We start from the raw sequence: 16,206 nt of genomic DNA on the forward strand, positions 1-16,206 counted from the left end.
TGTTTTGTTAACTGTATGTTTCTTATGGGATACAAAGCTGAAAACCATTTTGAATGGTGTTTTTGTTAATAGTAATATCCATATTGTTGATTTGAATACCAGGCCATCAGCATAAATGTCAAATAAATGCCTAGTAATTTTAAAACTGAATAGCAACTATTACTACAATCTCATGATTTATTTTCTTTCTTTTTTCCAGTTGTCCCATTCTATTTTTTAACTTTGTTAATTTTATTGGTGCAATTTAAATATACACAACAGTCACATTAATCATGAGAAATTTGTACCTGTACATGGCATTTCTTGATTCCTCTTTCTTCCCCAATCCCCTCCCCTCCTTTTGGCCCTCCATTCCCTACTTATTTACAAAGGCTTTGTTTCCATTTTATTCCTTCTTTTCTTTTCCCTTTCTTGTTTTTCTCCTCCTTCCCAGTTTTCCCTTTCCTTTGGAAGAGTTGCTTCCTATTTCCTATTATCCATTATATATTTTGGTTCTTGTTTACCCTCTCAGTTTCTCACACGAGAGAGACAATGTTATATTCACACATGTGTCCGATTTATTTCACTTAAGAGTATAGTCTCAAGGTGCATCCATTCAGCTGTACATCCATTCAAGTGTATCTTTCTTTATGGCTGAGTAGTAATCCATTGCATAGCTATAAAACCATGGTTTTTATAGTTGATGGGCATTTGGGTTGTTCCCAAGATTTAGCTATTACAAACTGTGGTGCTCTAAACGTGGGTGTGCATGTGTCACTGTGGTACGATGCTTCTAATTCTTTTGGGAAGATAGTCAGAAGAGGAATTGCTGGGTCACATGGGACCTCTAATACCACTTTTTTTAAAATAAGAATCTCCACACTGATTTCCACAGCGGGGAAAAGAAACCCTTCTCCCCTGTTGGTGGGAATGCAGACTGGTGCAACCACTGTGGGTTCTTTCTCCCCACAGTCCCATCAGCGTTTGTTCTTGGTGGATTTCTTGAAATTACCCATCCTTTCTGGAGAGAAATGTATCTCCATATTGTTTTAATTTGCATCTCTTGAATGATCAGGGATGTTGAACTTTTAAAAATATATTTATTTGCTGTTTGTACTTCTTCATCTGAGAAATATCTGTTCATTTGAGATTCTTATTTTTGGATTGGGTCTTTAAATCTGAAGGCGGTGATTTTTTTCAATTCTTTGTATGTTCTAGATATTAGTCTTTTGTTTGAGGAATAACTGAGTAATATTTATTCCCACTCTGTGGGTTGCTTTTTCACTCTGTTGGCTCTTTCTTTGGCAGTGCAAAAGGTTTTCAATGGGATGAGATCCCAGTTGATTTTTTGCACTATTTCCCAGTCAGTCTGGGTTTTTTCTCTTGAAATCTTTGCCTACCTCTATGTCCTCAAAGGCTCTCCCTATTCTCTCTTCCAGCAGAATCAGTGTTTTTGTTTTAATATTTAGATCTTCCATCCACTTTGGTTTTAGTTTAGTGCATGGTGACAGGCATGGGTCTAGTTTTAGTCTTTGACATGTAGAGTTTTTCCAGCACCAATGTATATCCTACCTCTGCCTGATGAAAATGCCTAGTAGGGATGAAAACCCTGACTTCACTGTGTCTTAAGTACTTTTCTCCCCTCAAAAGAGTCAGGGATTCCTGCACTAGTGTGGATCAGGAAATGTACAAGTGATTTGCAATTATTTCTGGGATAAATCAATTTTATGAGACCTGTGCACATTGTGTGCCCTCTAGTAGAATACAATAGAAAATATATAGGGCCACCTGTGAAGTATTTTTCCAAAACACATGTACCTAACATGAAACAAGTTTCTGGCTCATTCTACCCGGCTATTAGAAACAAAATTGCAAGGATACATTTAGCTAAGTCCAGAGTATGGAAAACTATAGAGGACACATAATCTGGTTTTCCCAACAAATCAGTAGTGTTAAGAGGTGGGGTCTGAAAGGAAAAACTTCCAGAACTGGCAGATAGCAAAAAAATGTGATATATGAACCAACTACAAAAACCCCTACAATTTTGTATTCTTTATGATAAAGATATTAAGGAATTGTTATTCATTTTTTCTCATTATATGAATGGCAACTAACAATAGAAAAGAAAGGTATCTCTCAGAAATACATACTAAAGTATTTACTGGTGAAATGATGGGAATTTTCTTATGACACCCATTTAAAAATCAACTGAAAATGAAATGAGGGATATGAAATAGACTTAAAATGTTGATTTTAAAAAATCTAGGTGATGATTTCATGAGGATTTATTATACTCTTTGATCTACTTAGTGCATATGTAAACATTTTTATAAGAAGTTTGTTTCTTTTTTCCTCCAATGGCTCCATGTTATGAGCTACAACTAATGCAAATAAATAAGTAAATTGAAATAAAATAACATGAAATAAAACCCAACTGTGTACCTGAGCCTCATGCCTAAAGCTTCTGGGCCAGAAACTTGTGCTTTACTAAATCCCTCGAGGAACTTGCTGGAATTTGAGAACCATTGCTTAAGAGAGGTTGGCCTCGGGCTTCAGAATCACACTACATTGCCTGGCCTGTTCCTATAGTCCCAGCTCCGAGGCAGCCTGGGTCAGGAGGCTCATTGGAGCTCAGGAATTCAAAACCACCCTGCACAACATGCAAGATCCCCCCTTCCCCCAAAAGTCGTTCTATCCTGAAGTGATTGCCCCATAACACCATCCGATAGAGAACTGAAGACACAGTTTGGGCCTCATTCTAGTTTCTGATTCAAAAGGTGGCTGTTAGAGGTTTCTATCTTGATAATTTCTAACAAGTTTTAGGTGATCCTATGGGCCCAGGTTCCCTACTTTGAAAGCCACTCCTGTAGGAGGGACTTGATTTCTTCCTCCTAACTGTAGCATCTTCTTTTTTTGAATTCATTTTTCTACAGCTATTAATATCCTTAACTGAAGGTTAAAGAATGCTTTTGCTTTATTTACTGACTCTTATCTTTAAAACTTAGTTAAATATTTCAAAAACCCTTCTTGATATTAAACTTAAAGTGATACAAAATTTAAACAGAAAATGTACACAAATTATGTTGCACTATTTTTATTAACAACTTGACAATTTTAGTTTTCTCAAAACTTGAGAAAAACCAATTTAATTTTTCACCTTGAATGAAAGGGCTGCTGGATCTGATTGTTTTGTTTTGGTTTGATTTTTGAGACAGGGTCTCACTATGTAGTTGAGACTGACCTGGATATAGCCCAGGCTGGTCTTGAACTCACAGTAATCCTCCTGCCTCAGCCTCCCCAGTGCTGGGATTACAGGTGTGGACCACAACACCCAGCTGGATCTGATTATTAATATTTTCAGGAATTGAGTTAGTCAGTGTCTTATTGGTAGCTGGAAGGTGGCTGTGGTGGAGTACGTATACCAGAAAGACAAAGGGGTTATTATATTAGGGATTGCTCCAACTCTTATACATTTATCAGCTCATCCCACTGTGAATCCTCTTGCATATATAGGCATCTCAGGGCATCAAGATTAGTTACCATTTTTTTCTTTTTTGTAATCTATCCAGCTAAAGTTATAGCCTCTCCATTCACTTGAATTTCCTTTGTGCTATAGGTTTTTAATGAGAAACCTAAAAAAAACTACAAACTGTCTCAGAAACCATATAGTCACACAAAACTGTAGATACATTTTAAGGTGTTTGACCCCTCTAAATTCCATTGAAAAGACATACTATGTTACATAGCTTCTACTTTCTAAAGCTTTAGATTTCTTTGCAATTTGGCTCCAATTTTACTTAGAGTTAAACTCATCATCTCGTAATTTATATTTCTCCCTAGTGAGAAATGTTTTTCCTTTTTGAAAATAGTTTTAGAAGTTATTTCATTTGACAAACTATAATTTACAGGCTCCACCTTAATATACGTCCATCTTATGAAATGACTAAGTCAAGCTAATTGTACCTATTGCCTCACATACTTACCATTTATTGCAGTGTACTAACCTATTCTCAGACATTTTCAAGTATAAAATATTATTTAGTATAATCACCCTCTTGTAAGTCAATAGTCTGAGCTTCTTTCAACTCTGTAACTGAAATTTTGTATCTATTAATCAACATCTTTCTGATTTCCCCATTGCCCCTGGGCCCTGATAATCATTGTTCTACTATCAAATTCTATGAATTTGACCTTTTTAGATTGCACATATAAATAAAGTGATTATTTGTTTTTTTCTGTTCCTAAGTTGTTTCACAGCACAATGTCCTCCAGACTCCAGATTCATGTACATTTTTGAATGACAGGATTTCCTTCTTTTTAAGGGCTGAATAGTATTTCATCTTGTATATATGCCACATTTTCTTTGTCTAACTGATAGTTACTTAGATTGATTCCATTGTAAATGGTGCTTCAATAACCATGGAAGAGCAAACATCTCTTTGACATACTGAATTTGATTCCTTTGGATATATACCCAGAAGTTGAATTGATGAATCATATGGTGGTTTTTAAATTTTTGAAGAAGATCTTGATCGTTTCCTATAACGATAGGCTGAATTTTTAAAAATTACTTATTTCCACCGACATTATTAGCACTATCAGTCAGGTACTGGCATTAGTTTGAGATACAGGCAGAGATTGTGGCAATCTATATCCCATGTTTGTCAGAATAACTTTCTTTAGTCTGGGGTAATTTTTTCCACATCCAAAGGGCATAGCTTAGTTTTAGGATAGCCATAGGATGTCTCATTTCTTGTCAAGTGTCTGCTCAAATTCACAGTAGACACAAAAAGCTTCATCTTTCCCACAAACCCTCACATTCTACCTAAAACTTTTTATTTCAAGGACTTACTATACCTTTCTGTAGTACTTTAAAGCATATTGTAACACAATTTTACAGCAGAAATGGAAATGAATTTTTCTCTAAGTGCTTTAATTCCATGTTTCCATCTCCAGCCTGATCATTTTCTCAGTTAACAAAGACAGCTTAGTACAGTAAAAAGAACAAAGTATTAGAAGTCAGATTGTTTTATCCTAATTTTGGAGTCCATTGAGTAGTTAATCTTTCACTATATTTTCATAGGATTACTATGAGAACTGCTGTATTTTTAAATCTGCCTGGTCTGAATCAACTTAGTCACTTGATAAAAATGAAATTCTCAAGTTTCTTCTCTGGAGAGTTCATTTTAGTGGATATCAAGAATGTTTCTTCAAAAAATCAATTTCTAAGATTTTTTTTATTATTACAGAAGTTTTGAAAACACACTTATGGACTGCATGTGTGTATGCACATGGATGTGTGTATGTGTAGGCATTATTCTCTATTATAGACATTAATTCATAATAGCTTATATCAATAGGAGGCAATTACTTTTTTATTACTGCAAGAACAAACTAGCATTTAATGTGATGTGATATTACAAGTACAACGATAATACATATTATTTGTCATAAATATTTTTATAAATGCAAGTCATACTTTCCCTGATAAATTTTAAACTTTTTTTTTCTCCCTTCTGGGGATGGAACTTGGGACTTTGTGCTTGAGAGGCAGGTGGTGGATCCACTAAGCTAAATTCCTGGCCCAGTTTTAAGCTTTTTATGCATAAATCCATTTGTCATCTTTCTAACTCATAAAATGTAATTCATAATAGGCAAGTAATAAGTTTGTAACAGATGGGTGAATACTTTATTGTTTCTTACAATATTCTTGAACACATAATGTTAACACGGTAACATTTTAGTGTTGGGGTAATTGAAGTTGGATTGGAATTATCAAAGAAATGATTTGTGATTTTTGTACAGTATGTTCAGTTAGGTTACAATAGATAAATTTTTGTATGCTTTAAATTTTCAAAATATTTATCTTATTTTCTACCAGAATGCAGGTATAATTAATCAAAAAGACGATTATAATGAGTTAACTATTCTATGGTTTAAAGCTAAAATATACCCCGAAAGTCTCATGCATTTGAAAGGTGATTTGATCATGGGGAAAACATATTCATAAGTGGGTTTATCCACTAAAGAGTTCAGTGGCTAAGTGTGCTCTCTATCAGGAGGTGGATCATTGAGGATGTCACCTAGAAGGATGTATACTGTCCCCAGCTCCTCCCTTCTTTCTTTCTGCATGTCTACAACTGTTTGAGCTTGCTGTGCCTTTCCACCATGTTTTTCTGCCTTGAAGACAAGCACCCATGAACTAAATCCTGAAGACCATGAGCCAAACTAAACCTCTATTGTTTCACATTGTGAATGTGAGGAAAATGAGGAATATAGAATATTGGTACCAGAGAAGTGGGGTTATTCCTGTAACTATACCTGACCATGTGGCTTAGAGGACTTTGTAATTGGTTTTCAGGAAGAGTTTAGAAAGGTTTTCTGAACTGTAAGCTACAGAAGTTATGAAATAATGTAAACAGAGCTTGAGGGGTGCTTATGCTCAAAGCTCAGAAGACTAGAATGCTGATAGGAATGTAGGCAGCAAAGGCCACGTTTAAGAGGTCTTAGTAGGGAGCAAGGACTCCATTGGCTGTTGTACTACGGGCCATGTGTGTTACACTCTGGCAGAAAATTTGTCTACATTTTATCAATGCCCTATGATTTTTTAAGGCCACTGAGATTAAGGGTGGTGGAATAAGCTGGTGGAAGAAATTTCAAGACAGTCCAACATTCAGACTGTGGCATGGGGATGTTGTTGACTGCTTTCAGACAGATTCATAGTGAGAACCAGGGCAAAACAAAAAAAACACAGCAGAAAAGTCTGAAAACTTAAACTTTGGCTCAAAAGGAACCAAATGTAAAGTTGGGGCCAAGGAGGGATGGCTGATGAAGAGATTAGCTGAATAGAAGCCAAGTACTTTGCACATAGACCAGAAGGATGCATTGAAGGCATCTCAGGAACTGGCAAGACCTCACCCATCACATCCTCAAAGACAAAATGTGTAAGTCTGTTTGAAAAGAGAGTCCCTGGGATGCCAAATCAAGGAGGACTCCCTAGGAAACACCCTGGATTCATTCTATGGTTATGGTGCTCAGCCATTCCGACCCTCAAAGGCCACTGCAAACATGGTCCAGAGGAGCCTGGCTACTGCCCAAGTGAGCAGCCAACCTTGGCATTATCCACATGATGTTGGTTTCACCAGGATGAAGAATGCAAGAATTATGAGGTCAGAGAGACCTCCATGTAGATGTCAAAGGGAAGCCTGGGAAGGCATGCAAAGAGTGCATAAGAGGGCAGAGTATGAAGCTGTGAAAATGAAGTCAAAGGTCCAGTGGAGATCCCAGGGAGTTGGACTTATCAGAAATATGGAGTATCTGCTAAAGAAAGCTGCTGGCCATGAATGGAGCCAGTCCAACGAGAGGCCATGTAAGCTGCCACTGCCAGGACCATAGAGGTGGGACCAAACAAGTCCTTTGGCACTTACATTTTATCACCGCTCCAATTGCCAGATATGGAGCTGCAAGAATTAATGTTGGTCCTCCTGGGTTTTTGTTTTTGTTTTGGCCCAATTATTTTCTGTCTCCTTACTTCTCCCTATTGGAAAGGGAATGTTTCCACTAAGCCAATTGTACCTTGGAGCTCTGTAATGCAGTTTTTATTTTTACAGAGGTTCCCAACTGAGAGTTTGCCTTGAGTCCCAGAAGAGACTGGGACTTGGACTTTTAAAAGATGTTGGAACTGTTGAGACTGAGAAAGCAATTGTTGCATTTCTGATTGTACACAGGACAACTGTATTATATTAGGTAGCATTGTGAACTTGCTATTGCATTTATTTGGAGATTAAGTGAAGTTTAGCAAGATATGTTTGGGTAGCAAGTTGGAAGGAGGTGGGATGTGGTGGGTAGCGTAGAGTTTCAACCTGTTTGGCTGTGAATGTCAAGGTGGGTCATGAAAGCATAGCCTCGAGGTTGATGTCTGATTCTCTGCCTCTTTCTCTTTGGCACTGTTTGCATATTCTGCTTTCTGGCTGCCACAAACCAAGAATCTTTGTTCTGCCATGCCTTTCAATAATCATATTTCTGCCTTTCAACCAGTCAGACATGGGCTAAATCCATAAAACTGAGAGCCAAATCAAACACCCTTTAAGTCGCGGGCTTCAGATATTGCGTTTCATTGGTGGGAAAGCTAACAAACTAATACACTATTCTTTAACATTCTTTGATGACACTCATGCCCAGTATACAGAGCCAAAACACCCCATTGTCTTTTTTCTCCCATCTCTCCAAAATGTATACTAGATATTATAGTTGAGGAATATTACTGCTATAGCCTACATTAAGACATAAAACATAAAAACTTTTTGAAGAAAGCTTTTTATTTCTTTTTGTGCCTGAGGAAAGAAATAAATTCCAATAAATTTTGAAATGTTTAACAAAGTTCTTCATGAACTACCAAGACTGCTAGAACTGGGAAAATTCCCTAGAGGATAGACTCCTAGATGAGAAATCTTTGTACATAAACAGAAGTAACATCTTCAAGTAAAATCTATCTCTAGAATTAAATGCATCTTTATTTCTTTATTTCGTAAAGTAATGATTTTCTATTTATATGTGCTCAAAACTGTTATTTTTTTGCTTATTACAGTTTCTCATTCATTCCCTCTTTTTTCTCTTTTCTATTTTTGACAGACAGTTTCACTAAAATATAAATATACATTAGCCCAAGTTTTCCTCAGAGTAAAGAAAAGAACACACCAAAAAACAGGAGAATAATATTTTGAGTTGATAACTTCCCAGAGAATGAGAAGAATTAATATTTTATTTTTATTCCATTCTCTTTTAAAAGTTTTTCTTGGTTTTCAAAAGTAAGGTGAGGATATAATTTCTTACAAATCATTTGTGGGCACAGACCCATAGTTTCATAGAAGGGCAGGTATATTCAAGGGCTTAGGGCTTTGGTCATTTTCCTAGCTTTAGACTCATTTTCATGGACTGGGCAGACAGGTTCAAATAAATTCAAAATTCTGAGTGACACAGATACACATGTGACAAAGTTCTTTTTTGGAGCTTATTCCCATAATATTAAGGAAAATAGGATAGCAATTGGAATTTTGATACTAAATGAAATAGGGTCATGGAGATATCATTTTGAGCTGCTATAAGTTACTTGTCCTGTAAAATTGGTCCGCAAATACAGAATATATGGAAAAAAGGTTTTCGAGGTCTTGCATGTTGATATGCTCAAAGTCCCCACACTGGTGCCTTATGCATCTTATCTCATCTTTATCACATTAGATGTTCTCAGGATAGACTGTATTTTGAATAGAAAGCACAGTAGCTTAGTCTAATAAACCTAGTGATCTCACCGAGATGTTATAGACGTTAAATATATTCTTCTTTATCATTAAAAACGTATTGAAAATAATAGTGGCAACCTCTTAAATTGTGCAGGAGTCAGTGTGACCATCTTTTCAAGGGTGTGGCTGAGAAAGGGATTTGTTCAATTTTGTTTTACTCTTTGCTTTCTGTTTCTGTTTTTAGCTTATTTTCTTTCATTTCCCTTTCTATTCTCATGTTATGTGTGGCATTTCACTTTTATAAGAAAGCATCCTCTATGCGTGGCTGTTAAGTATGATATTTCAACTTGGCTGGATTAAGAAACATCAAGTAGATTAGTAAAACACAGTCTGGGTGTGTCTGTGGAGATGACTGGCATGGACGACAGCAAACTGAAGGGGAGAGACCCACCCTGGTGGTGAGTAGCACCCACCAAAAGGCTTGTAGCCTGAATGGAATAAAAATGGAAAGAGGAAAGATGTTCATGCACTTTAAAAGAGCCCCAGCTTTCTTGAGCTGGTGCGTCTTTTTCTCTGTCATTGTCTTTCACCATCAGCCTCCAGGTCCTTCAGGGTCCCAGTGCAGATGCATACCAGTGTTTTCCAGTGAGCTTTCAATCCTTTCACTTTGGACTGGGGCTGCATCCTTGATCCGTCTTGCTCTGCAACTTCCATCTTCTTGGGCTGAACAGCTAGTGGAGCCTCTCTCTCCCCGGGATTCAGATGGCCATTGCGGACATTGCCACCTCTGATTCTTTTTTTTTTTCTCTTTGAGTTTATTGGTACTTTTTAGGTGTACTGTACAGTTACATTCATCATTGGGATCTTGTACCTTTACATGACAGTTCTTGGTTCTCATTTTTTCCCCAATCCCCTGCCCTCCCTTCGCCCCCTCCTCCCTTCCCTATTTACAAAAACTTTGTTTCTATTCTTTCGTTTTCTCTTTTTCTTTTCCCTTATTTCCTTTACCCTACCCTTCCCACTTCCCCTATACCTTTGGCCCTTTTCTTTCTATTTCACATTGTCAATTATACCCTGATTCTTTAAGCCTAATAGAGCCCCTTGCATAATCATATATATATTTCCTGTTGATCCTACTCCTCTGGAGAATCCTAAACAATACACAGGGTAACAAATCTACTCTCACCATAATGACATTAATCTATTCATAACCGTATCTCCTATTAAAGGCATCACTACCCAATACTTTCACAATGGCAATTAAATGTCAAAAATGAGTTTTGGAGGATATTTGACAAACCACAGCATTTCTTATGTGGGCTCACGTAATGGTTAATCTTCAATATCAGTTTACCTGGATTAGGAAACTCTTGGAGAAGTGATTGGATTCTGAATAATCCAGCTTCATCAGTGTGTTGACCTACTGATGAGCTCACAGGTGAATGGGCTTTTAGAACTATATCGAGTCCCTGACCTCTTCCTCTCAGGCTTTTTCCCTAGTCTCTGATTCTCAAATACTATTAGTTGAGAAGCATTTCTTTATCATTCCCCTTCTACCAAGATGTGTCTGTCCTGAAGTCAGCCTACCATAGATTGGTAGATTGAGCCCAAATAAACTTTCTCATTTAAATTGTTAGTTTCAGGTATTTTTGTCCTAGCAACAAGAAAACTGATGGATATAGTTCATCTGTCTGTCTGTCTTGTCTCTGTCAGTCTCGCTATCTATCTATCTAACTAACTCCAGGGCTCTATTTCTCATGAGCATGACTCCTTGCCTTTTATTAGAGTGTAAACTTTTTAAATACAGGGTGTGTGACAATGCAGGAATAAAGCTACATGGCAAGAAATATCCAACAGATATGTCACGTGAATAAATGAACACTATTTTAAACAAAACAGCCACATGAGGTACATCAAGTACATGAAGCTATTAGCAGAGTGTGTAGCACATGTTAAATCCCAATTAATATAAAAGATCATGTTAGTCATTATCATCACTACTTTCCTTATTATATCATTCTCATTTATTCCATTTAACAACACAGTGAAGGGGATATTCTCATAATCTGCATATTGGTCATAAGAAATGAATTCAAAGATAGTGAGAATTATTAATGATTACATTGGTGAAATCAGTACTTGGACCTGTGTCTTCTGATTCCAAAATCCAAACTTTTAAAACTGTACTGTATAACCAGCAAATTACAGTGTTGTTTGGTTTTCAACCCTTATGTAAAAATCAACCAATTTCAGGGGAAAAAAAACTTCATGTAAAAGGGGTTGTCAATTCTATTTGTTTATGCTGGGCAACACTCTCGTTCTTGTGTTTCTTGGTTTCCATAGTTTAGATTCTATAGCAAGATCATTCCTCAAATCCCCTTTTCGTGTTCTTCCATTTTCACTTCTTTCTATGCCATGTTACGGAGTTGTTAGATTTCTATCAGTCCCTTGGCTTAATGAGTAAGTAAGAAGCCCCAGTGCAACTTGTCAGTGTTAGAACTTGAACCTAGGAAATTTCCCTTCAAGACTAGAGGCCACTAGGTCTATTAGTCACTCTGTTGTGTTGTTCAGTTTTCTACCACAAATGCCACCTCTCAGTGGTGTCTGTTTAAACCTGACAGAAGAAGAGAGAGCATTGTGCTCCTCTAGGAAATGATATAGATCATATTTATAATGCTGCAAATATTGGCACTATTTATGCTTTTATATCAGGCTAGATTATAACTTTATGCAGTGAAAAACACTCTGAAAACCTCAGCTGGGGGTGAGGTAATCAATAGTTTTCTCTCTGCCTTCCTCTTTCCTGTCTTGTCTTCTAGTTTTTATTCTGCCAAAGCTGAGATAATTATTTTTCTACCAATCTTGATTGAGTTGCCACTGATGGGGGCCTTTAGGGAGGATGTTGCAGGACTCCGAGATTCTGACGGGGGGTTGCCTAGTCCGCTAATGTAGAAAGTTAAATTTTAACTATATTTTACCTTCTAAGTTTACGTATGACTCAGGCATACACACAGAAGTTGTCCTAAGGAGTACTGGGATTTTGCAATCTATGTCGAAATAAATCTGTGTTAGAAACAAAGGAGATAGACTAATCACTGATGTGATTATTTCAATATGACTCACCCCAAAATCCAAAGAAGTTTGAAAATAACAACAGCTCCAGTAGCAGCAGCAACCCTTGCTCGTTAATCTTGGTAACTTCATCCCCACAGAAAATGACAAGGAGAACTTTTGAGATATGAGAGGGGCATGGAGTGTAAATGTGTCAGGTAATAAAGCGAAGTAGAGTCAAGGCAGAAAGCATGATTTCAGAGCAAGCAGAGCCAGGGTCAAGAAGAGGGCAAAGCTCAGTGTTACATTTTCAAAGACTGTTTTCTTAGATGTCACAATAAGAAATTTAGCTATTGAAAAATATTTGAAACTGATTGCCTGAAATTATTTTGCTTACCAGTTATCAACTGGAGTTGTTTTTTTTTTTTTTAAAGAAGGCCTTATCTCATCTAGTGAAAGCATTAGTGTTCTGATTAATTGTCTTAGTCTAAGAAAATCATAAACGTCCAAGTCCATATTCAGGCAATTCTGAGAAAGATGGCAGAGTCCCTCTGCCTTTGGGATGGATGGTGGTTAATAACTGCCTGGAAAAGAAGTCCTGAAAAACCATGCAAATATAAAGGCTCAGCAGTCACTGATCATGTCAGTTAATTAGGCTGAGCTTTGACAAGACTACTCTGGGCAGAGTGTGTGTGTGTGTGTGTGTGTGTGTGTGTGTGTGTGTGTCTGGTGCATCATTTGACAAAACAAGGTTATTAATAGAGGTGGAAGGGTTTTTTTTTTTTTTGTATTTTCTTCAATAAAAGAAATGTTTTTTTTCCCCAATCAGATCCTATATCTACATAGTATGAAGCTTCTTTTTAAATAAATGTTCAAAACCACATCACAGTCCAGTGAGGTTTTATGTAGATGTGTTTCTCTGAAGTCCATGTGTTCTTTTTATAAAGCCTACTCACTCAAGCAGACTGTCTAACCACTTCTTCCATCATCCTAAATCTCCTTTATGGCTTTCCAGTAATTCACTACTGACATTTTGTTTCCATTAAATTCTATTTAGAGGGCTTTTGATCATTTAGTGAAGATAAAATTGGTATGGTATGTCCGTGGGTCCTGCAAAAATCAGTCTCACAAAGAAATTCTTCTTTTTAAAAAAAACTTTTTTTTCAAATCTCTGTGTATTTTTTCACTGGTTTTCAAAGTCTGGTTTCTGGATAAGCAGAATCAGCGTGACCTGGGAACTTGTAAGAAATGCAAATGTTTGACCCGAGCTATTGAATTGGAAACTCTGGAGATGGCTTAGCCGCCTGTGTTAGTCTTCCAAGAAATGCTGCTACTCAAGTTTGAGAACCTCTGTCACCAACACATCCCTGACTTTTCCTAAAGGACCAATTCAAGCTTGGGCAGGCACCAATACAAAAAATTGTCTTTTTCTTGAAATCTATGAATTTCTTTTTGAATTAAATATTACAGAATAGTTTTCACCCTTTTTCTGAATATAATTTAGTAGTGAACACCAAGTTGGTACCTTCACTGATAATTTAAAAATTGTACACTCGCATGCCTTTGGGGCTAGCAAGGTGGCACGGGTGAGAGATATCTAACCAATGTAAGAAAGCAGGATATAGTAATGTATGTACACATATAGAAGGTTCATGCTTTAGTCTATTAAAATTAATATTTAAAAAATACTATCTGGTAAAACAATATATCTTTAATTTTCAGTTTATACTATAATCATCAATGTTATGGAAATCTATTTAAGGTATATTCTCAGGAAAAGGCTTTATAAATAGTTATGTTATTTTATATTGATTGCTGTTGGAATCACATATTTCTAGATATATAAGAACCTTTCATAAAAATGAAAGTAAATAAAAATCTATTGGATGGTAAAATTCTTTGCTCTCAGTCAGATTGTAGAAAATCAAAATTGGGTGTATAACAAGGTTTAAGACTTATACAGGCTTTGAGATCTTCTTACAATGACTTTATTTCCTTATCTGATTTCAGTTAGCACTAAGCTAAGAAATATATGCCAGAGCAAATCCAAGACAGCTACCACTTGAACAAAAAGTCAAAGCAAGAAGAGGCAGAGAAACCAAAACAGGATATACTTTTCTGAGCTAAGGTCAGCACTATGCAGGATTGGTGGGTTTGGGGGTAAAATGTTAATAGAAGTAAAGCAAGCTGATTTCCTTTCATCTGATGAAAATTTGGAAAAGTAAATGGTATTTCTAGTTATTTTTTTTCCATTTGAAGAGAAGATAATGACTTTCTGATTAGCATATATTTCCTTTTCTTATTTTCCTAAAAAATAAATGTACTAAAAAACTACTATTTTTAAGTAAATGAACATATTTAACTTAGGCTTCTGGAAGGTATAACTATAACATTAAAGAAAATTTAGACACAAGCTCTTTTAAAAATTGTTTTGCTTTAAATAAATTGAACTGCCCTTCCCACTTCCCCTACACCTTTAACTCTTTTCTAGGGAAAAGAAAAAAATGTGAGAAAATGAAAAGATGGAAATAAAGTTTTTGTAAATAGGGAAGGGAGGAGGGGGTGAAGGGAGGGCAGGGGTAAAGGGAAAAAATGAGAACCAAGACCTGTTATGTAAAGGTACAAGATCCAATGATGAATGTAACTGTACTATATACCTAAAATGTACCAATAAACTCAATGAGGAAAAAAATTTTAAAAAATTGAACTATATGTTTTAAAACTCATATCTTTATACTTGGTGAAATAATCCATAACCTGTTGTTTTCTAACATTATGTAGATTATTTCTAAAAGTTTATGTAGGAAATTGACTAACCATAGAGCTGAAACCTGAATCATTTATGGCTGAGAGATTTCTAACTTCCTTTGTTCTACCTTTCAGCTGAAGCATGGGTTATAAACTCAAATGCCTGCAGGGCCCAGATGAGGGAAAGAAAAACAACAACAAAAAAAACCAAACTGTGTGCATAGAAACCAATGATTTGGAGCGAGTGCCCAGCTGAAGCAGGAAGAGGCCATTCGGCTATAAATGACTTTTGGCATGCATGAACTTGAAATTAATGGTACTGGGTCTTCCAGTTTTTAAGAAAAGTAGAACTTTTAAAATGAGAAATCTTTTGCAAATGGGAAGGGGACTGAGAGATGAAGGAAGTACAGATGGAGGAGAGGGAAAGGGGATGCAAAGAGAATCAAGATGTTATGTATATGCACCAACCCTCCATGATGAACGTAATAATGTACTGCAAAAATGTACTACCAAAAACATAACAAAAATGAAAAAAAGTGAACTCTCTGTATTTAAAATAGTCTATTCATTTTTTTTAAATAAAAAGTTTTGGATCAGAGAAGACCATCTGTGGTTATATCCTCTGAGCTGGCATTTAATTATCTCTTTATCTGGTGTCTAAAGTGATGATGCTTGCTGGTTGGGATCTTTTCCTCAAGCATTGGAGCAGAGTTTTCTGAGACATTGGTCTCCATAGATAAGTCTAGGTGCCTACTGGCAGATGATTCTTGTACAGAAAACCCAACTGGTGTGGTATGCCTTGCAGAGACTGAAACTTTTGGTGGTGGGGCATTCTGGCGCTTGAACCCCAGATCTCGTATGTGCTAGGGAAGCATTCTAACACTGAGATACACTCCCAACTGCAGCATCTTATACAGATGTTTATCAACAGAGGATTGCATCCCAATAAATTGATAGTAACTTCAAGTATCACAAGTTGGAAATGTATTCAAATACCTCACCTGCCAAACGACATAGTTTGGTAACACAGTGCAGTACACTTCAGAGTAGTGTTTAGTGGTTTACTCCTGGGATCACGTGGCTGACTGGGCACTGAGGCTTGTGCACCGTGGTCCAGCAGCAGCGGGAGAAGATCAGGATTCAGAAAAGGACAGTAGCAACTGAATGTATATGGTGTCTGCATCATTGC

General features: G+C 36.6%; 1 long non-coding RNA gene across 1 annotated transcript; it reads left to right on the plus strand.

Moving 5' to 3' along the window:
• The first annotated feature begins 7,214 nt into the window (after window positions 1-7,214).
• LOC104871071 lies at window positions 7,215-15,398 on the plus strand. Its single transcript, XR_782725.1, has 3 exons — window positions 7,215-7,376; window positions 14,280-14,397; window positions 15,153-15,398. It is a non-coding gene; the product is annotated as an uncharacterized LOC104871071 (long non-coding RNA).
• Window positions 15,399-16,206: the final 808 nt, after the last annotated feature.

Source organism: Fukomys damarensis, unplaced genomic scaffold, assembly GCF_012274545.1.
Source record: "Fukomys damarensis isolate Sample0158 unplaced genomic scaffold, DMR_v1.0_HiC HiC_scaffold_37, whole genome shotgun sequence".
In the NCBI taxonomy this organism is placed as follows: domain Eukaryota; kingdom Metazoa; phylum Chordata; class Mammalia; order Rodentia; family Bathyergidae; genus Fukomys; species Fukomys damarensis.